This window comes from Manacus vitellinus, unplaced genomic scaffold, assembly GCF_001715985.3.
Source record: "Manacus vitellinus isolate BGI_N305 unplaced genomic scaffold, ASM171598v3 scaffold_1_pilon, whole genome shotgun sequence".
Classification (NCBI taxonomy): domain Eukaryota; kingdom Metazoa; phylum Chordata; class Aves; order Passeriformes; family Pipridae; genus Manacus; species Manacus vitellinus.
In genome coordinates this window covers 13667928-13690185 of record NW_021939396.1, presented here as the reverse complement: position 1 = coordinate 13690185, position 22258 = coordinate 13667928, and the positions used below count along the sequence as shown (strand labels likewise).

At 37.8% G+C, this 22258-nt stretch overlaps 1 protein-coding gene across 1 annotated transcript in view; it reads right to left on the bottom strand.

Moving 5' to 3' along the window:
* The window catches only part of EIF3H (eukaryotic translation initiation factor 3 subunit H), an 86645-nt gene that overhangs the window by 18621 nt on the left and 45766 nt on the right, over nucleotides 1-22258 (bottom strand). The window lies entirely within an intron of this gene.

Sequence of the window (22258 nt, the reverse complement as noted above, 5' to 3'; positions counted from 1 at the left end):
AGTATCTTAATAGAAATGGCTTGAAATTAGTGTTTCATCCAGGTACCATGATAATACAACACCCCAAAACTAGTACAGCAAACCCACCCAAGCTTCAGTCTCTAACACTCAGTCAGCAAAGGCCTGCACCGTGTGCCTGCTTCTAAACCAAGGCCCATCTAGAGATGACACCACACTCTTCAGCAGAGCCTGCAGAACTGATCTAACAGCTATTTCAAAGTCAGAATGAAAACCTTCCCCCTGCCAGGTCAAAGGAAGTTCACTGTACAACTTCCAGAAACAGTGGTCAGTCTGAAGCTCCTCACCCAGCAGTCCCGATGCTTCAGCATCTCGACATTTATCTCAAAAGCAAAGCTAAGATCTGGCTTGTCAAAGAAGCTCAGTCCTTAAACTTAAAAGGTTTTGGTTGATTTGGGGGGGGGCAGACCTCAGAACACAGACCTCCCCAGAACAAACTAAAAGACTCCTGCTCTGACCACAATTTTTAATTAAAAAAGCATATGATCCAGTTATTAAATGTAGCTAGAATTAATTATTTTGGTTAAAATAAGCTTTTCAAAGTTATTATCTGTGTGGAAAGCAAGACTTGTTTTTCACATGACTTGCTGCAACATGCTAAAAAAATGAAATTATGGTTAGATCCTTTCTAGCCAAATGAAGCCAAAAAGAGGAAACACTAGAAAGGATTTTCAAAAGCAGTTGAAAGAGATAAAAGATTTTGTAAGAATGAAATGAAATGTGGACTTTTAGATAGCTGAGCTAGACTGCTCCTTGCAGTGGCAATTCTCTTGTAATTGTGGACATTGCCAAAGCAGGAGTGGTCATGTAATGATGGGGAAAAGATACTTAGATATAGATTCCAATGAAATCATGTGGTTGACACATCCAGATAATTCCTCCCTTGAGAAAGTGCCATACTGAAGAGTGGGAATACTCTAAGAAAACCTCCAGATTTTTTAGAGTCGAATAAAGGTATATAATACTCTTAAAAGTGTTCATCTGAGAGGTAACTGGTAACCAAGTTCCAGGATAACTTCTTTTCTGAAACAAACATGTAACTGAGCATGATGTAAGAGATATTGTCGAGAAGAAAGAGGACTCAATGAAAACCACCCAGATTTCAACTCAGCAATTCCTCCTCTCATGACTGTTAGCAGTTAGATGATAATGAAGGCAATAGTGGAAAAAATGTCAAAGAACCAATAAAGCATCAATAGCTAACATCTTTGCCTTAGGAAAACAACTGCAGAAATTAAAACATGATGCAGTCCCCACCAGGGAGAAATGGAAACTCTTTTAACCAAACATATATATTTTATAACATGTATTAGTAGCTAGATAGCTCCAACAAGCTGCCAACTTGCACAAATGGATAACAAATGGATAAAAGCCCCCAAGTTGCTTTTGTTGATACCATTACCACCGTTTCTTTGCATCATTTGCCCAATATGCAGAACATCATCTTTCTACCTAGAAGTTTAGCACAGACTGGGCAAAAGCTCACTCCTCCTTCTACATAGTCCTCAATCTGCAAGGATTTGGGATAGTCATGCACTTTTTCTAATAAATTCATTGTTCCATGTCATAGTCCTTCTCAAGTCACACTGCAAAGTTGCCACTAAAAAGTGCCACTAAGTCTGAGAGCACCCAGAACTGAGGTGAGCATAGAAAAGGGCAGGGAACAACCAGACCAGGATGTTTCCCCCCTTTACCCCACATTTAAACAGCGTACCTACATCTTAAAGCAAAGCATTTGTTCAGGGGGGTCCTTACAAGAAGGAAACCCCACAGTTGTGTTTGCACTTCTCAGTGGTGCTGCTTGGATTGAGAACGCACAACCTTTTGTCTCCTGAGCCATCATGCACCTCCTGAACACCTTTCTGGGGTGGATTTTTTTTAACAGAAGACTGTCTTTTGCTGTTATTAAAAAAAAAAAAACAACACACCCTCCTCCCTCTAAAAGGGTGATATTTTGTTAGTTTGCAAACAAATGGGGGAGGATTAATGAAGCTAGAAAGTGTTACTATAATTTGTTTAAAGCAGGAAAAGTGTAAAACTATGCAATATGGGTATTTTGCTTGAATATGACTGACTTGTGTGTATTTGTATTAGCAAAATGCCTCAACTGAAAAACCTTGACAGTAGACCCTGTTACAGTAGATTGGTGGGTATTTTTCCCCCTGAACTCGATTTATTTTAATAAATATAAAAGATTAAAGTAAATACTAAAATAACAAAGACATTGTGTTTTTTCTAAAAAGTACTGGCAACATTAGTGGCTTTGTCTGGGCTTTAACATTTAGAAGATATATACCCTATGTTACCAACAAAACCCAACAAAATTATATCATATATCAGATACAAGGCCAAGAACTGAGCACTGATGTGATGACCTGTTCAACACTGGGACAATTCAGCCATGTTTTCTATACCTTAAAACATCCTTGGTCTGTAACTTCACTATTTGAAAACCTGATTTAAGAATAGGTCAAATAGGCTGAGGGACTGAAAAAAGGTCCATATGATTATTTTAAAATTCAAACAAATCTAAGACTCCGGAGTTTCACAACAACTAGCAAATTCATAACCTTCTTGAAGTAACAGCTTATTCCTAAAACACTTCCAAAACAAGTGTTCTTGCAGTAACCTGATATATGATGGAAGTTTACTTATCAATAAATTGTTTCTTTACAAACAATTCATTAGAATACACCTCTCATGGTCACATACACATGTTCATGTTGCTGAAATTTAGTCTTTAAATAGTTACCATTACCATCAGAGGAGATGCATTTCCACCCGGGCACATTCAGATTGCCAGCAAACATTATGACATGTGAGATCCTGATCAAAGGTGGCCTGGAGGCAATACATTTGATGACACCTCAGATGCTCAAGGCCTTAATTTCCAAAACATACTTTAAGTTGATATGCCTTGAGAAATCTGGTTTCAAAAGTAGCAACCAACAAGCCTCCTAAAAAGCCAAGGCCCACCCCAGTGGAAGACCTTTGTACCCAGTATTATGAGTCACAGACTGACCAGTTTTACGCTGCTCCTCACCCAGCTCACTGCAGTGGACCCTGCACAAAGTAGGCAACAATCAACATCTGCGTAGCCTTCAGTCTGCATTTCACAATTAAATGCTTGTCTTGACTCACGTTGCACGAATTTGTCCTTTCACTATGTGCTCAAACAGCAAAAGGTGCATAGGCCTTCACGAGGGTAAGTCACTGGTTCAAGAACAAGGTGGACATTTACTGCTCCCTCACCCTCAACAGCCTCCTCAAACCTGAAGATGGATATTGTTTCCTTGCAGAATGTTGAACACCCAGAAGACAGATCAACCAAAACCACCTAAAATTTACTCAGGACTAGGCATACTTTCCATGGTACACAACAATCCATTAGAAGAGCCAGCACCCAGCTTCTGCACTAACACTTCTCTGAATTTAACTGGCAAAACGAATGTGGCAAATTTTGGTTAATCTGGTCAAACTATATTGAAAAACAGTTATATTGAAAAATACCCCTTTTATAGCACCACTACTAATGTGGATAGTATTTTTAAGGCAGTAATTTGTCTCTTTTGAAGTGCTACCATGTGGTAGTACGCGTACTGAACAAGTGCTATACACTTCACAGCACAAAAAATTTGGGTTTTTCTATACATATTAACTTTGCCAAACCACATGTATGCTTCAGACAGTATCTTCAATGACTAACCCAAGTTAGCAGATGCTAGTTCAAGGAGCCAGCATATGCATTTGAAAAGAAGGAAAATTGATTTATTTAATTTAATTTAGCACAGAGAATTATGGAGACAAAGATTAATTCGTTCCCCTCCACACACACAATCTCAATTAATTGTCTAAAAAACTATGAATAACAATAACCTCATCTATTGATAACAATTCCAATTGTGAACATACAAATATAAGTAATACCACAAACAACTTGTTCTGGTTAAAAACCAAAAAATAAAAAGGATGGGCAAAGAGAAATAAGAATTCACAATTAATTCCAGCAGAGGCAATGTTTTATCTGAAAAAGCCTTTAGATACTGCTGAAATATATTTCCTAAGCTAAACTATGTGCCACATATGCATACAAATACTTGCAGATTTCTATCTATATCCAACCACCTCACACGCACACTTCTCCCAAGACAAATGCACAAGCTCAGTAACTCAACAATTCTCCTATTCAGGGAGAAAAAAAATTAAAAGTAAATATTGCCTTCCTCAATAATATTAATTTCCTCCTCTGAAATATCAAGTCAGGGTTACAAAACAGTACTGTATTTTATGCACTTTTGCTATACCGGGCTGAGAGCACCTGATCTCCTCTAAACTTGGAAGCTAAGCAGACCAGGGCCTGTAAGAATCTGAATGGGAAAAAATCACCTGAAAATAGGCAAAAGTCCAAGAGTTATAGTCAGTCGTAAGACCACAAAAACAAAAGCGAGGCAAAAGTCTTAATTCAACTCCATTCTAACTGCTAAACTAAAAGATGAAAAAAAAGGGCAAAAACATTGGGTCAAATATTAATTTTTTTTTGAGGAATTGTTGTGTTCTAATGAGTTAGTAACTGTGGTGGAAAAACTGCACATTCACAAATCTGCATTTTCTCTATGGGCTATGAGTTAAACTGAATGCACATCTGTAGCAATCACCCTTATCTATGCCACCAATACTACTGCTCTAGTAAGAGCAAGCACAACCATCTTCTCAGTGAATGCTCATTACAGCAACTGAGGATTTGCTAGTGTCTTAATGTTTTTCTGAAACAAAAAGGTCCTTCATTTTATGAGAAATAAGGGGAGAAACAGAAGAGGAAAAACTCTTAAGTAACAATTCATTATGTATGCTCAGTAAACTCATTCATTTTTAACCTTGATCACAATTCAATGTTGGTTTTACGACAGCACTGTGTGATATTAATTGTGCTCTACAGAAAAAAGTACAGGACACCCAGAGGAGATATCACAATCAGTAGGTGAACAGTGAAAAGTAGCAGAGCATAAGAAAAATAAAAAACAACATTTGGAGTGCTTCTGTCTGGAGATACTTACCCCAGCGTAAGCATGTATCTCCAGACTGTTATTTATTACCAGCTTAGTCAGCAGTTGCCAGAGCACAGTCCCCACCAGAGCTGATGACCAGAGCCTTGGCAGTAGGGACAGGGAGAACTGTCTTGGAGTCCAGGACACGCCACCAAGGCAGGCAGCGGCTGCCCATCACCACCTTGTTGCTTTACAGAGGTGGCTCCAAGACACAGGCCAGCACAAGGACACAGCTCCTGCCAAAGCAGGGCAAGGTAGGAAAGGGCAGCTCTGTGGCTGGTGGGAAAAAAGGAGGATGAGGACAAGTTTTCAGAGCAAGAGAATGGGGAGCATGGGGATGTGCGTGACAGGACAACGAGAAAGTAGCAAATGGAAGCACACCACTTCCTGCACATGTGCTGGCACTCACCCAGGGTTTTCTGACAGGCAGATTAAGGCTTTGGTCTAAGCACATAACCACTGAATTAGGAGGCAATCAAACCCATCAAGCTATTATATCATTTTATTAACACATGAGCAAACACTCAGATAAGCCTTTGGACAAGCTAAATAAATCTCACTGACCACACAATTCTCAACACAACTCAAGACAATGGAAACTTGTTCCGTTTTTAAATAAACACACCAACACATCCAAAGCCTCAAGAAGATTCTAAATAAGGCGGGCAGAACTGCCAAGGTAACTTGCAAAATTGTGTTCTAAAGTATCCATCATTATTCCAAAGGATAAAAGCATTATATTACTATCTTTCAGAAATATGAAAACACTTGAGTTTTCAAAAAGCATGCTTTAGTTCAGAAATCCATTTTAAACTAGCATCTTGACACTGAAGTTGAAATCAAGCAATATAATTCAACTATTTTGTTGGCAATGACTTTTAAGAAGCAATGGCCAGAAGAAAAGGCAACATATTTTGAAGGCTTCCTGTCATATATTTGGAGTGTATTATTGGCATTTATCTAGAAAGCCCCATCTTCACAGTATCTTACAAACACCACTTAATCCTCCCATCTTCTTCTATACAGCAGGTAAACATTATTCTTATCTAAGCATTCCTTTTTTCTTATTACACTACTATTTTTACACAGACTGAAGACAAATTTTATATGAGATTGAAATCTTTATGAAGAAAAAAAGTTTCAGCCTATATTGTCATGACAGCAGTAAATTGTACTACTAAAAATGCCATCTGGGCAACTTAATTCTTGCTTTCCTTGTAAAAGAGCAGGAAGATGCTATCTCATTTCCTAATAAACATCACATGCCTAATGAAAGCATCAACTGTTTTCTATTAGGAGTGTATTCCCGCGAATTTCAGCACCTTGAAGCCTTTACTTACACCAATTTTGTCCAATAAGTATCATTCCAGTTGATAAAATGCAAAGTACGATTAAAGGCACGAAAAGGAATCAGTATGGTAAAAAAACAACTGTAACCTCATATCTAACTAAGCACGTCCTTTACAAAATGAGTTTTTTTAAAGTTCCATAAGATTCCTTAAGTTTCTTTACTGGCCATTGATTTTTGCTTGTTTCCTCTAGTGAGGTTACATTAATAGGTAAAAGATCTTTCTTTACAAAACATCAACATAGCCACCTTAGTTCTCCCAGTTACAAAGCAATTAAGCACACAATAACACAAAACTGTGTGGTGAAACTCTCTTTTCCTACATAAATGTCAATCAGTTTAATGTATTTTATGAAATTTTATATTACATATGTAGAAAGGTTATTCAATTATCTGGAAAAGACTGGAAATGTTTAAAGATTAATGAATTACACAGTCACTTTTACTTTTTAATATAACACAGATTTGCATATTCAACAATTTGAAAGTAGAACAGGGACAGACACCAAAATAGAAACAACTCAGCAATCCCTGCATTTTCAGCAATGTCATACAGCACACATCACAAGTAAGTCAGTCTCATTTTGTTAAAAACTTTTCAATTAGTGAAGAAAAATGACAACTTCACATAAGGGGCTTGGAGGTTTTTAAATTCCTCACTTCTCCCTGAAATGCAGAAAAAAAAAAAAACATTTCTCTTCTTTGTAAAGCTTCAAAGTTGGGGTATTTTGTATCGTTCATTGTTTGCACTGCAGAAATTCAAAGGGCGGTGGGAAGAGGAGGGACATCCTCAACAGCTTACTTAAAGTCAAAACACCCATCTTCTTCTGTTACCAGATACGATGAAGCAAGTAGTTTTCTGATGGCTTGGTATTGAATATCGACAGGTCTGTTTTCAAGACTTTCTCACACTATTCTTAAGTTTCAAGCTCACAAAATGTGGTCTGAACACTAAGGCAGACACAGCCCCCACACAACAATTTTCCTGAATTGTCCTTATAGCAAATCAGGATTCATTAAAAGAAAAATCATTGCTACAGCCTCTTTCATCAGTTGAAAGTTACACAAACTATTCGTTTTCTGTGACCTCTATCAGTCCATCATGTAGGGATAACACAGCTAAACACTTGGCAGAGAGAATCAGTGAAGTAAGAACAACACAGTAGCTGCCCCCATAAACCCGTCCTTTGAATCAAAATTACACAAGTATCTAGCTTTCAAACACACTAAGTACACTTGATTAAAAAAAAAAAAAAAAAAGAAGACAACTATGTCTTCAGCACTGGGCTTCCTGTTTCTTCCACAGGGGGCCTACTGTACAGAGAAAGACCTCCCCACAGAGTGGGAAGGTTCAAAGCAGTCAACATCTACTGCTCCTTTCAGGAGGAAATGAGGACCCCACACAACCTCCAAAATTCACATTAGTTTTACAAAGTCTACCAGTTTTATATCTAGCCCAGGTGCTGTTACTCACTGAGCAAACAGCTGTAAAATGCCACATTAACTTCTTTATTTTCAGTAGGAATAGCACTTCATTCTCTGCCCTACCAATAATTAGGAGCTTTGTCTAAAACCTAGATGAACACAATGTTACAAGGACATTTCAGCATACCTCTTAAAACTCTCCTAGAACTCCACCTGACACCTCTGAGTAACACATCCCATTGAACAGCAGCCACGTCACTCTCCATGACACAAAGAAAGGCTGAGACATCCCACTCGACCTGCTTAGAGAGCAATGATTAAACTGTAGGAAAGCTCCAACCAAGGGCAGCTTCACTCGGATCTCTGCTGTACGACCTTCTCAGCCAAGTCTTCAAGTCATGAGCAACATAACTTTCATTCACACAAGGTACAAATAAGTCAGCATCCAGGCAAACTCCTACTCAGTAGACACATGAGAAAACATCTCTCCACTATGAGACTCCGGGCCAGACATTTGCTTTGTCAAGCATTGACTTTCACACAAAATAAGTTAAACCCTCTTTCTTGCAATCCCTGCCACAACAGAAATCTTTGCCCTTCTTTAGCTTGCAGACAGATCCAAGAGTGATGGCTTCCCTGCTGGTTTAGTTCCTGAGCTATAGATCCAGCCACTGTTGGCTGACAGACACATCCAACATCACTTATCACTGGGTAGCTCTTTAAAAGAGACGGAAAAAAATCAACTTTTACTATCCTAACTCTAACACAAGAAGTTTTTAACATGCTGGCTTACGAAAGGGTAAGCAACCAACCCCTACACCTAAATATTTCTACAGATGAAGTGAAAGGTTTGTGTCGCACATGTGGAGGCCATGGATCCATACAGAGCTGATGCCTAACGAGAGCCATAACTAAGTACATCAAACAGATGTATTTTTTTAAATTACATTAAATTATTCATAAGAGGTACACATTACACTTGTATTTTACTGTAGCATGTTGGCTACCAAGAGCTGTTCTCAATTCTCTTCAGGACAGTTTTGAGTTTGTAAAACAATATGAAGGAAACTGATTTTAGGTGGGCTCATGAATAGATGACAATGATTAACATTTTCTAGGGAGCTTCAAGAAAAAAATTCAGTTTTGGAGGAAGAGTACAATCAACGGTTCAAATCTTGTGAAAGAATTTACCCAAAAGGCTCCTAAATTACTGCAATTAGATGACATTTCCAGATCTCATGAAAACCTGTGCTTTTGTATTAAGTCCTCCCTGCCAACAGTCATGACACAATCATTTTGGAAGTTGTTGGCTGCACCAAGGAACAGCAGTTTAAATCAAATTCTGGTAGAGGTAGTCCCTTCCTGCATGTGAAAACCAGCCTCCTTCACTCCCTATATATTATGTATAATATTATGTAACTGTCGATATGACAGGTAATGGCATCAGCAATGTATTGGAGATTCAAGAAGGTACTTAGTGGCCATGGATGCTAGCAGGCAGCAAGAGGCATGTGATGAGAGACAGGAAATTCTGACCAAAAATTCTTCATCCAGAACCGATGACATCCAAATTTTCAACACATCTCATCCCATGCAGCTAGGCACTGGTGTTAGAAGAAAAACAATGTGTGAAGAATTTTGGAGGTAATCAATTGAGGAAGCATGTTATGCTTCATTAGGTGAAACCTTGTTTTTATGCCAATTCCAACACGGAAATGTTCAAGAACATCACTAATACATCATTGTACTGTTTCCTTACATGACTGCTGTCACAGCAGCTATCGATTAATTGGCATGTGCAACATTTAATTAGTGAAAGAATATTAAGGTACTTAAGGCTTTAAAAGTGTACAGTTTCAGGCATAACAGTACAGACTTCTAAATAACTCCAATATGATTCTTTAACACAGGGTGAGCAGCTTATAACACAGCTGCCATGGAAAGCCAGTAGGTAGGATTTTGAAATGCTCACTGGCAGCTACTGCACCATTTTGACACAAGAACCATGAAAGGGAGACACACACATGCCAGACCTTGTTTTAACACACAAGAATCTACTGCACTACTTAAACAAGCATAGTTCAGTCTTCAGGCTTCCCACACAGATGTGAGGAAAGAAAAATCTAGTACACCCAAATGACATTTCAACTGGTCAAGGCAGATCCAGCCTAACTGTGCTGATGCATTAATATTCTTCAAATATCCAAAATATTTCTATATCAGACTTCCAACCTTGTCTTGGACAAGCTGCATAATAGTTAGCTACTACGGGTCCCATTTTCTTCTCAAGGAAATCTGATTCATCATCATCATCACTTACTGCTTCCTTGTTTTCACTTGTGTGTGTATATATATGTACACATATAGACACACAGATGTGAGGGGGTGGAAGACGAGGGAGAGACAAAATATACACACCCCTCCATATGTAAACATGCATTTAATCAGAAATCAAGGTGGATTTACCAGGTAAATGTCCACGCACATGACCATACTTTTATATACCTAGAAAAAGTCATGTAAAGGCAACTTCTCAACAATAAACAAGACAGAGAAGCCTGACAGAGTGTGTTTGCTCGCACTATTACAAGGTCCATCTCTATATCTGTCCCCCTTGCCACTCCCCCCCTAGTAATTTCAAGCTAACGATTTCTCGCCACTGCCCAGATAATAATGTGGCCATTAGGGAAATCAGGCCAAGGTAACTCAAAACAGAAACCCCCATTTTATTCTGTGTTAGTACTGCAGTTAGGAGTTACAACACTGCATGGTATCCACTGAATGGCATCACTATTCATATTAGTCATGTTTCTAAAGCCCAGGCTAACACTAGCAATGCCTGCATTAGTATAACTTCTTCAATGTGTCCTCAAAGACACAATGAATTCAGGCCAGATTCAGAAAGTCTGTTCCATAGCCCAGTAAGAGGAACAATAAAACCAGGACTGGTTAGATATTTGAGGTAAAAGGTCATGCCTTTGCACAAGCAGTCTTTGGCACCTAGCAACTTAAGATCACGCAGTATGTTCAAATGAAAAAGATATCAAATAATTTAAATAAAACTAAAACCTACAGGAGTTTAAGAATAGCAAATTTAGAAAATAAAGCTCAGGGCTTTTAGATCAAGCTACACAAGACAGAGTCAGGGCAAATGGCTCCTCTTTCTAGGGCTTGTAACATCATATGGCTGGATTTTGCAAGCCAAAGTTAATATTTCAACAATATAGCACTTTTATATCTAAGTGTGGCTTGTTCTTTTAAAGTAGCCAAGAACTAAACTCACACCCTGTTATAACAGGCAGAAGAAGTGCTCTGTGCCAAGAAGGAAGTTATAAACTTAAAGAAGGTTTTTTACATGGGAAACCAGTTGGGAAGCAGAGGGACAGATCCATTGCAATCAATTCTCTAATGAGTAAGAGAAAATACACAACACATCGGAGCTGGAGGCAGGAGGCTGTGGTTCCACTGCTTGCTCAGCTGAAGGACTCCCTGATGGGGGCTGGACAAGCCAATTCTTTCCATTCTCGCTTCTCTGAAGAGTACAAACCCTTGAGACAGCATTCACCATTTATTCTGTACACAGCCTCAAAGCAAAACAGCTTAATTTGAGGAAGAGATGAATCATTGAATCACTTGGTGGTACCTATATTTCACTGACTACCAAAATGCCTTTGTAACTACAATATATTTACAAACTCAGATTATAGGTGGAGAAAAAAAAAAAAGAATTCAACAAGATTAATACAGTCCAAACAGACTTCAGATAAAAGACATAACGATGACGAGGTGCAGGGCTGTGATCAGCAGCAAAGTCCATCCAGGGGCCAGTCACTAGTGGTGTGCCCTGGGGGTCAGTACTGGGTCCAATACTCTTCCATCATCTTCATTAATGACCTGGATGATGGGATAGAGTACACCCTCAGCAACTTTGACATGATACAATACTGGGAGGAAGTTTCTGCCGACATCCCGAGCGACTTCAACAAGCTGGAAGAAAGCTCAGCAAAGGGAATCGCAAAGTCCTGCCCCTGGGGAGGCAGCAGCACATGCTGGGGCTGACTGGCTGGAGAGACTGCAGAAAAGGCCCTGGGAGTCCTGGTGGACATCCAGTTGAGCCATCAATGGACCCTTGCAGCAAAGGTAGTTCTTGGGCATTAGGCAAAGCATTGCCAGCAGGTCAAGTGATGATCCTTCCCCTCTGCTCAGACCTGGTGAGACACATCGGGGGTGCTGTGTCCAAAGCTGGGCTCCCCAGGACAAGAGACACAGACTTACTGCAGAGAGTTCAGGGAGAGACCATGAAGATGACTAGGGCATCTGTCATTCAAGAAGAAGCTGAGAGAGTTGGAGAAGGGAAGGCTGAGGGGGATCTTATCCATGCACATAAATACTTTGGAAACTCAACTTCAACATATGACAAAATACCTTATTTGTTTGCTTTCAAGCTGTGAGGAAGAGTAAACCCCACAACAGGCTGCCCAGAGAAGCTGTAGAGCCTCTACCCTTGGAGACAATCAAAACTCATGTGGACAATCTTGTTCTAGTTGATGCTGCTTTGAGCAGGGGGATTGAACCAGAGACCTCTAGACATCCATTCCAACCTCCACTATTCAGTCATTCTATGACTGGAAAAGATGGCTTGGTAAGTTAGAAGACGGCAAAGAAAAATAACAAAAAACCCCCCGAACATTAATTTCAGTCACATTTAACATTATTAGTAAATTTTTATTTTTTTTAAGGGGTCAGGATCACGAAGTTCTGCTAAGTGTTGAAGAAAAAATATTGCAATCTAAGTAAACCAAGTTTGGTTTGAGTAAAATACAGGCTTCTAGAAACAACCAACCATAGAACGAAATTTCATCAAAGAAGACTTTTTGTGTTTCAAAAGCAGCTATTTTTATTCTGCATTCATCTTTTTGTTAGTTATTGAAAACGTTAAAAGCAATTATGCAGAGCACTATATAATTCTCAAAGGATTCAGCCTAAATACCTTTTCAAATGCAAACAAGACACGAGTCACAATAGGTATAAAATCTTTGGTTAACAGCCATAGATTATATTTATTTCAGCCACTCTCACTGAATGTCAAAAATGTAACAGAAATGGTTTCAAAAAAATTAACATGGGTAAGCTAGTCCGAAAATACACAAACTGTGCCTAGATTTGCAACTGCAGTTCAATGTGGTAAGCAAACATGAAAATATAGAACTGTCAAAGGACAAAAAGGAAACAAAGCCAAGGACTGAATAACACTGAACTGCAATGTCAAGAGGACTTGAAAAGAGGGGCCTAGAGAATTCATTTTGTTCAACAGACAGGGAAATGTGGCAGAAAGAAATATAAATTAAAAACCATCTTAGTACACTGACCATGATGTTCTCTCTTTAACATTTAAAAAAAAAATTGAGAAATTCTGTTGCAGTCATCAACAGTAAAATCAGCAAATTCTCTTTAATAACATAACCACAATTAAAACTAGATGAACTACTGAAGACTTTCTCTGTAAGGTATTACAAAGAATGCTATTTTCTGAAGTATTTCACTGAAAAGCAAAAATTTCCATTTGCCACAGTTACACATTCACACCAGAAAACAGTTCAGAATAATAGTGGAACAGTAGTAACTTTGAGGTACCTGTTAAGGTGACAATTCAGTAAGAATAAGATCAATTTCTGCTTACTTAAAACAATTATCTTAAATTTCCCTATTTATTTTATTTTTATGTGTAACAATCACAATATCAGGTGCCAGCAGGAAATCTGCAAACTTTGTCAGGAGTTTACTCTGCCTCAGAAGAAAGATGTTTATACCATTCTCAGAGTCTCTAAACAACTACAGTTTGTGTTTAAAACACCTCCTTCATATTTAATGATAAGAATATACTCAAGGGGACTCCAAAAATAAAAAATCCTTCTTTCTGTAGGAAGACTGTGAGTCACAGTGATGCTTATTAGTGAGCATTAATGTATCCACACAGACACAGAGCTTGCAGTGTGTGTGCACAGAGCCCTTAGCCATAAAACACCAAACAGATTATGTTCATTGGTAGCATAATACAATATATTTTTTTTCTGCACAGTAAATATGTCAGTTACTGCTTAGCTTAAAAGTCTAATACACTTTTTCTACAAATAATCTTTCTTGAATTTTTACACTTAAGGTGTTGAGGGGTCTTGAAACCATGTCCCACTCCTTCAGCAGGTGAAAGAGAAGATTCCACATGAGAACATGTCCTTGCCAGAGTCTTGAGAATGAGAAACGCTCAACAAACTGACAATTGCACTACTAAAATCTCACTGCGGGAGGGCTGAATTCACAATGGTTTCACAAATCCAGACTTCCACTAAGGACTTGGCATAACTCAGTCCATGGTGAACTATCCCATTTCTGCAATGGACAACCAATCCTCCAGGAAGATTTTTGGCAACTGGCTAAATGTGTTATATGATCACTATAACACAACTGAACCTTTGCCCAGTCCACTGTTGTCATTTAAAGGAGAAGGGGAGCCCAGGCTCATCTCCTTTACTCCTTTATTGCCACAAGGCCACGTGGCAATTTAAGTCTATCCTCATGGCCTCCTTTCTTAGCATTACCTTGAAAGCATGAGAAGGAACAGAAATACTATCCCAGACTTACAGATACGCCAATTAGCTTTTAAAACAACTTCCAAATTGTGTTTTAGAGAGCAATTGCTGATCACAACACACTAGCCCTGGTAGCCAGCTGTTGCTTTAAAAGATAGCTATAAATACACAAAATACACTCCTGATACTACTTTTCTATGTAAGCAATTGTAGCTGTTAGAAGGAGGCTATGTAATTAAGTCCCAAAGGGAAAAGACGTTTGCACAGCCACAAAGGAGAGATCCACAGAGTATGTACCAGAATAGACTTTGTTAAGACCTGCTCCATATTACACAAGAGTTCACAAACTCTTAAACCAAAGTAGTTTTAAAATTACTCTTTTTTACTCCTCCATTCAAGAACAAGAGCAATAAACAACATGCTTTCCAATGCTGCATTTCAAGTGCAAGAATTGCTCTCGATCGGTGCTTCATTTTGCAACGTCTGACATTTTTTCTCCAGGACTCCACTGTAATATTCAGATCTACTGCAAAGTCAGATTTAAGAGTTTACTTGGTTTCTGCTTACCTTCTCGTTGAAGTTCACTAACAATTCACTCTGGTTTTTGTTAAGTTTGCAAATGGGATATTTCTTTTCCGTGGCACTGATACAGTGATGAAAGAAAAGACAGAAGGCAGAGAGAGTCCCTGATGTGTTCCCACACTATTAAATGTGCTTGATGAACAAAAGTCACTGAACACACTTCATAAACATTTCACTTGCTGTCCCCTACAATTTTCACTGGTAAAACTTCCCAAAATATGGCTTTGTTATACTCTGAACTGCAAGTTACAAGTACTAAAATTTTCATTCACAGACACGAGAAGCACATCATTTTTAGGACAATGTTGTAACTCAAACATGGCAAGGGCAGCACATTTTGAGCAGGTGCAGGTGCACAGAAGCTGAATTTCTGACTTAAAATCCTGCACAGAGGCAATGGTCAGTGAGTCACACAAGTGTCCAAAGATCCATTTCCTTCAAGAACTATCAGCTGCATCACCCTAAGGGGTCTCTTCTTGAGATTCACAATTGTTACTGAAAATGTTGAAACTTCTTCAACCAAAAGATTATTTCAAATCATAAACAAATTCTAGCAGTAAATATGTAAGATATCAAATCCCATGAACTATTAATAAATATAGAAGTCGACAATGAGCTTACATAAACACACAAAACTCTGTCAGTTTAGGGTTACGTTATCTTTACAAGCAAGCTTAGTCTAGATCGGATTGGATCAACATATGAAATTATAAAGTATCCTGTAGAAATACAGTCTAAAAAAGAAAAATAGATTTAATATGAGACACTACAATGCTTCTTCAGATTATAAAAGGGTTCCTTTATCTCCAAATATTCATGTTTAAAATAGATTCTGAATTTTATTTCTCACAGTGTTTGATATAAAAAACAAACCAGAAGGTTGCCCTAAAGATAAATGAAACATCTGGTTAAACATGTAATAAGCTTCAGGCTCACATCTGCTACTGAAGTTAGTATTCCCGCACCAGAGCTACAAGCTCCACGCAAAGCTCAACAAGAATAACTGAGAACAGGGAGGATTATAGGGAACACATTCCTCAATCTAAATTGATATTTCCTTTTCCATCTGAATCAACATTATGCTTCCATATGTATGCATTAATGTCCAGCACTACCCCTCAGCGGAAAATAATTTCTAAAAGTAAAGTTATCTTATTTAAAACCTATCCTATTATTTTATATTATAGGGGGTTTTAGGCTGTTTTACACATGTTACCATTTATCTAGGCATATTTATATATGTACATATATAGAGATATATAAAACTAGATATGCATACATATGTACATAAATATAGTTTTCACTAGTTTTAAACTACAAGCAAACTTACAACAATTGTATTATATTTGACAAAACTTATTTGCAAAACAACAAAGACTTACTGGTATAGTTACTGCAATTATAAAAAAGTGAAGGCCTCAAGTATTTTTAAGTAGTAACTCATAAAACTGAATGTGAGATATTTCATAAGGAATAAACTACGTGTAACTCCCTTTCCTATTTCTATGAGGAGGTTGCTCAATATTTATCTTTTTTTACCCATTCACTCCTAAACTTTCAATTTCTTCCATAAACAACGACAGCAAAATGTTTATATTTAATGCCAACATAAATTGCTTTGTATTTGTGACATTTTAAAAAGACCATTTTGTGCCATGGAGAGTTTAGAAAAAGGCAGATATCTGCACAGCAGGGAAAAAAACCACTTACATTTTGCAACAGCTGTGAAAGATCAGTCCTCCAGAGAAATTGAAATCAACGGCAAACTGAGAAGTGTTTAGGAAATAAAATGTTTCCATCACCTCATACTATCATTCACTTCCATTAGTACTGACGAAAGAGAGACTGGATTTTACACAGTGTTACAAATGGTAGGAACATTACAGACAGTGGAAACAGAACTGGTCACTAAACAATGTTTGGTGACCAAGAAAATTGGTCACTAAACAATTCTAACATCAAACCGGAGACAAAAATCAGAAGCATAAATACCCAAGTGAGTGTCTGGTTCATCAGAAGAGGAAGAAGTGATAGCCACACCCAAACTTACTTTTCTTGGATAAAACTTTCATAGTAGCACTGAAAGTTTAAGATGTTTAATGCCATCACAGGAACACAAACTTCTTCAATGAACAGACCACACGTTAACACAAAGTGTGCTGCAGAGAACTCGCTCAGTACAAGGCCCTTTTCTCCCACTTAGCTTTGTAAAAATGCCTTTATTATAAAAATCAGAAAAGTTTTACATGTACTTAATGCAAGACATGAGACAAAAACAGGGAACAGATGAATGTAATGTGATCAACTAGGGAAAACAGAGATTAAGAACTGGCCATGGAAAACATGGCTAGGCCAGTACTGTCATGATATGAATCATGCACAATACCAAGAGTCTATTATGCAGATAGAACTGCAATACCAAGCATACAAAATTACTAGGTGTTGCTTGTGTCCTGCTTCTTTAAACCCTGCAGAAAAGTGATGAAAGGTTCCAGGAGAATGGATAAGGAAGGACCACCTTTGACACAATGAGAACCGAGGCGCAAAGGGGGAACTTGCATTTGTTGAGATTTAAGAAAAAGCAAGCAATCCCCAACTTCTGTTTCAAATAACTGTTGCAAATAATCCACCTTGCAATATAACTTTGGAGTACTTTGAAGACAAGTGTGACACAAAAGCTTTTCGTAGCTCAAAGCAGCTGTGTGGAAAAAAAAAAAAACAAACCACCCCATACCCCAAAAAAACAAGCCAACACAAATGATATTCTGATGCAGACAGCCCTACGAAGTTTGCATACTATAGGGTCTAGAAATCATTACCTGTTTAGCTGCCTTGTCCACAGTACAGCAGTTTGAATGAATCTCAAGCCAAGTATCACTTAAATACCCAGCTAAGCTGCCTTTCTTTGTGAGCTCAAATTTAGTTCTTGCCTTAATGAGTCACAGCAGTTTCTCAGATTTTCTACAGAATTTGACAAGTAAGTCTAGAGTTGTAATACAGATAATATTTTGTGCAGGCTTGTTTCAGAATTACTGTATCTGACTGTTATCTGCATATTTAGCTAAGAGTAAAACAAGTCACGCCAATAACGTCCACCTCTCTTGGTAATTTTATGATAAAATAAACTCTCTGCTGGGTTAAGAGAAAACAAAGTAAGTAAACCGGGAACAAAAATTACACTGTTTCATGTTACACTCAGTCCTTTACTCCCAGCTGCTGCTGAAATGAGCGGTCCATACCCAATCCTCCTCTTCCTCCAGCTACATAAGCTTCATCAACTTGTTCAATTCACTCTCCAGTGGATCAAAAGGCTAATCTGACTCGCTCTGTGGCCATGCAGGTGCTAGACCCTGTACAAGGGAGGAGGAAGGAACACGGAGCCAGGCGCACAGAGGAACAGTCGGGATCGCTCCCATCCCTTGGCTGTTAATTAAATCACATGTATTATGAAAGTTCATCGGCAGACAACAAACCACTCCTAGAATGAACAGCATCGTAACTAGAAATACCCAATCTTCTTTTTTTTTTTTTTTTGCTATACATAATTCAAAAATTCTGTCCTAATAAAATAACAAAGAAGGGGTAAATTACATGTTATGGTTAATTTACCATTCTTGAAACCATCCAACTTAATCAATACACTGTTGCTTCCAGGCCACAATATAAATACCTCTGTTACCTAATATTTGCTTTGCTAGGGATGCTTGAAGTATAAAATTTAACAGTTGAGAGATAACTTTAAGAATATTTTTAAACTGAACACTGCCTACAAAGGTCTTCCTGTAACAATGATCATTTGCTTCAGAAATGACAGAGCAGTGAAATAGTCCGCTCCTAGTAATGTGTGCCCTAGCAAGAGCTATAAGTAATCAGGAAAAACACAAGAAAGACAGTTAAATAGCATTACAATAATTTGAAGTCATCCAGAACTTACAGAATTCATCAAACAATGTACTTATGTACAGCTGTACTTATGTACAGCCTTTCTTTGCTTTTCACATTTGAGAACTGAAAAAATATTGTAAAATTAAAAGCAAAGGCCCTGTGTCATTAACTGAAAACTTTAATTCACTAAAATTTAGAATGTGAAGGACAAATCTACAGTCAGAGTGCCTTACATACAGACACAGGATTTATGCAGCAAATCATTAAAAAGGAGTGTCAGAATTCCAAAACAAATATTTCCTTTTAAAAACCCAAACAAACAAAATATCACCAAAAACCCCTTCTGTGTAAAAAGCTGTTTAAAGAGTAATTATTTGCTTTGTCAGCTAAAACAAGCATTTTGGGTGCACTGTGTATCAATACAGAAAGTATTCTAACGTATTAAGTTCCAAACCAGTCTGAAACAGAAAAACATGCAACAGAAGACTGAGTTAATACTCAAAGTCTTCAGGCTGCTTGGTGTCAGAATCACTGATTTGAGTATTTTTATATAAAACTAAGTTATTAGGAAACAGTTTCTGAAAAGTTCTATTGCCAAGCAGAGTTACAGTACTTGGAAATGTTGACATATCTCACTTTAAGTCATCCTGCATTCTTCTCCCCATCCTACAGTGCATGCAAGTCACTGTCCCCATACACACAGTTCTGTGTGCTGTTGGCAGGTCAAGTAGGATCAAATTATGCAGAGGAAATAATGGTACATATTGTATTTCACTCTATGACCAATTAACAAGTACATGAAATAAGTCAAGACAGGAACCATCAAATAAAATGTCTTCCTCTCTGCACAATGCTATACAGGCAAGATGAATCACAGAAAAGATTATTCAAATTCTAACTGTGAATTGCATTTCTTGAGAGAAAGACAGAGAATAGAGATTTCTGTTCTGAGGAGACTTGTAAAATAGCAGAACAATTAAAAGGCTTGAAACATACGTTAAATTTTGCAGCAAATGCAGGATCAAGACCTCAAATTGAGTTTGATCCTTCAGCCTGGATCACAACAGCATCAGTTTTTTCATAGCACTAATGAACACCTTCATACCTTTTCTAGAGAAGTTACACGTTTGAGCATCTTCCTGTTGAATCAACGTGACTTCACCAGCTCAGGCTTTATACCAACCAACTGAATCACCTTTTATCCATTTCTCAAAACCTCTCAACCTCCTCCTAAGTAGGACAGCTGATAAAAACTAGGCAGTATATTTTCTTCTTCTTCCCAGCTGGCTTTCTTCCTTAGTTTGACATTCCCTATGGCTCATTTTCTTGTCAATCCAAGCAAGCTTTAGTTTGCACAGAAAATCCCACCTTGGAATACATCTGCTCTTTCTGACACACAGAGCTTTCTAAATATACCACTTACAGTCAGCATGTGGGGATTCTCTCAAGTTCTATCCTAGATCTGTTCTTAAAAGAAGTCAACCACAACCTAAACCACAGCCATTCCTATGTACACGTAAAATAAAGGGACAAATAAATAATTTAGTCTCTTGATATTTTGTTTATAAATCTATTGTTTGCTTTCCTTTGACTTTGACCAGTATACCGATAATTTCTTCATATCAATTCACAAAGGTGATACAGATAGTTTTCCTATACAATTGCTTTAATACATTCTAAGACACTATAAAGAAGGCTGGAGTACAAGGGAAGAACTGTTATAGTTACAAGTGGAAGTTTATCTCTCTAAGTTTTGGTTTGCCTTTTCCATTTTCTGCATGTAATTTCTCATTCGATACTGAAAGAAAGGTTTGTTTCCATTTTGCTGTTCACACACCCCATTCCCATCACCTTTTTCATTATTTCACTAAACTTTTTAAGAAAAGCCATTTTTGCTTATTAAGAGTTGTCCAAAACCAGCTGCAAGTCCTTCTCATTTTTCATGAAGAAAACACTCCTCTACCAGGACACATGAGAAAGCTTGATGAAAGTCAATTAACTTATCAGGTCTATTTTAATCCCAACCAAGGAAACACAGTAGTTGGTGCATCACACAAATGCAACGTGACCACATTTTGGTTTGACAGGTATCTTGACACAAATAAGCAAATGTACAGCAACCCCTCTGGGCCCACCATTCTAATGCTGGTGTTTTACCTGCTACATCATCAAACATGCTGCAGCAAGGAGGGTTTTTTCCTTGGGAACTGAAGGACCATTTACAACTTCTGAGTCACTTAAATGTAATTTATGGGAAAAAGACTGAGTTCCATGAAAAATTAGTGAGTAGCTTAAAAATTACTCTAAAAATCCCCCGAGACACCCAACTTTTAGGCACACAAGAAAAACAGCAGAGAAAAACATGCTCGTGTTTGAACAGAGACAGTTCATTAAACTGGGTACTAGGAAGACTGAGGTACCATAAGGATCCAAACAATAGAATGGTTTTTAAAAACTACATCAGTATATAATAAAAAAAAAGAAACAAACCAAAACAACAAAAAAACCACAAACAAACCCCACCCCCCAAGCAAAAACAAACAAAAAAAACAAAACACCAAACATTCACAGATAGAGTCCCCTCCATCTGACCAGAACATTAAGTGCAATTACAGTTTAAAATATGCTTAAACAAAGAACTCATGAGAGGTTTTGCAAAAAATCAGACTATCAGCTAAAGCACAGGAAAACCTTGATTAAAAGCTAATACCTTATTGTAAACCAAATGTGTTACACTTAAAGTTTGTACACTGAAAAGTCATTTCTGTGTCAAGCAAAATATAAGATATCTTACCTTATCCTCTCTTTACTTGCATGTTTCTGTGAGGATATAACATAGTACTGCCTTATAAACTGGGAATGAAAAATTATCTCCTTCAGTATATACTTTCAACATTTAAGAGGTTAGTTACGCAGTGCTTTAAATGTTTATTTTTTTATCGTTTGTTGCTTAATTCTGTTCAGTGATGTGCCTTTTTTATGGCCAGATTACACATACCTTCTCATTCTGGGGTGAAATGTCAGTTGAGATCTTCCCCGCCACCAAATTAGCTACTCTCTCTAAGAGAGAGTAAATTTATAGTTTTATAAAAGGAGAGTGAACCTAGGGAGATCTGTCTTGATAGAATAAATTTGGCCTGTGAGATGCTGTTAAGGGACATTCCCAAGCTAGTACCCAGCCCATCCTCCACCTTTGTAAACTGCTCCCTTTGCAATTGCCCACCACCTCCACGGCAGCTACCAAGACACACAAAAAGCTAGAAGAACCAGAAAAATCTGCATGTTACCTTCAGGTAATTTAATAAAGCCAAAAAGGGCATCTGAAAAACAGCAGGATTCTTCTGCCTGCAGAGTCAGGTGTTGAGTGT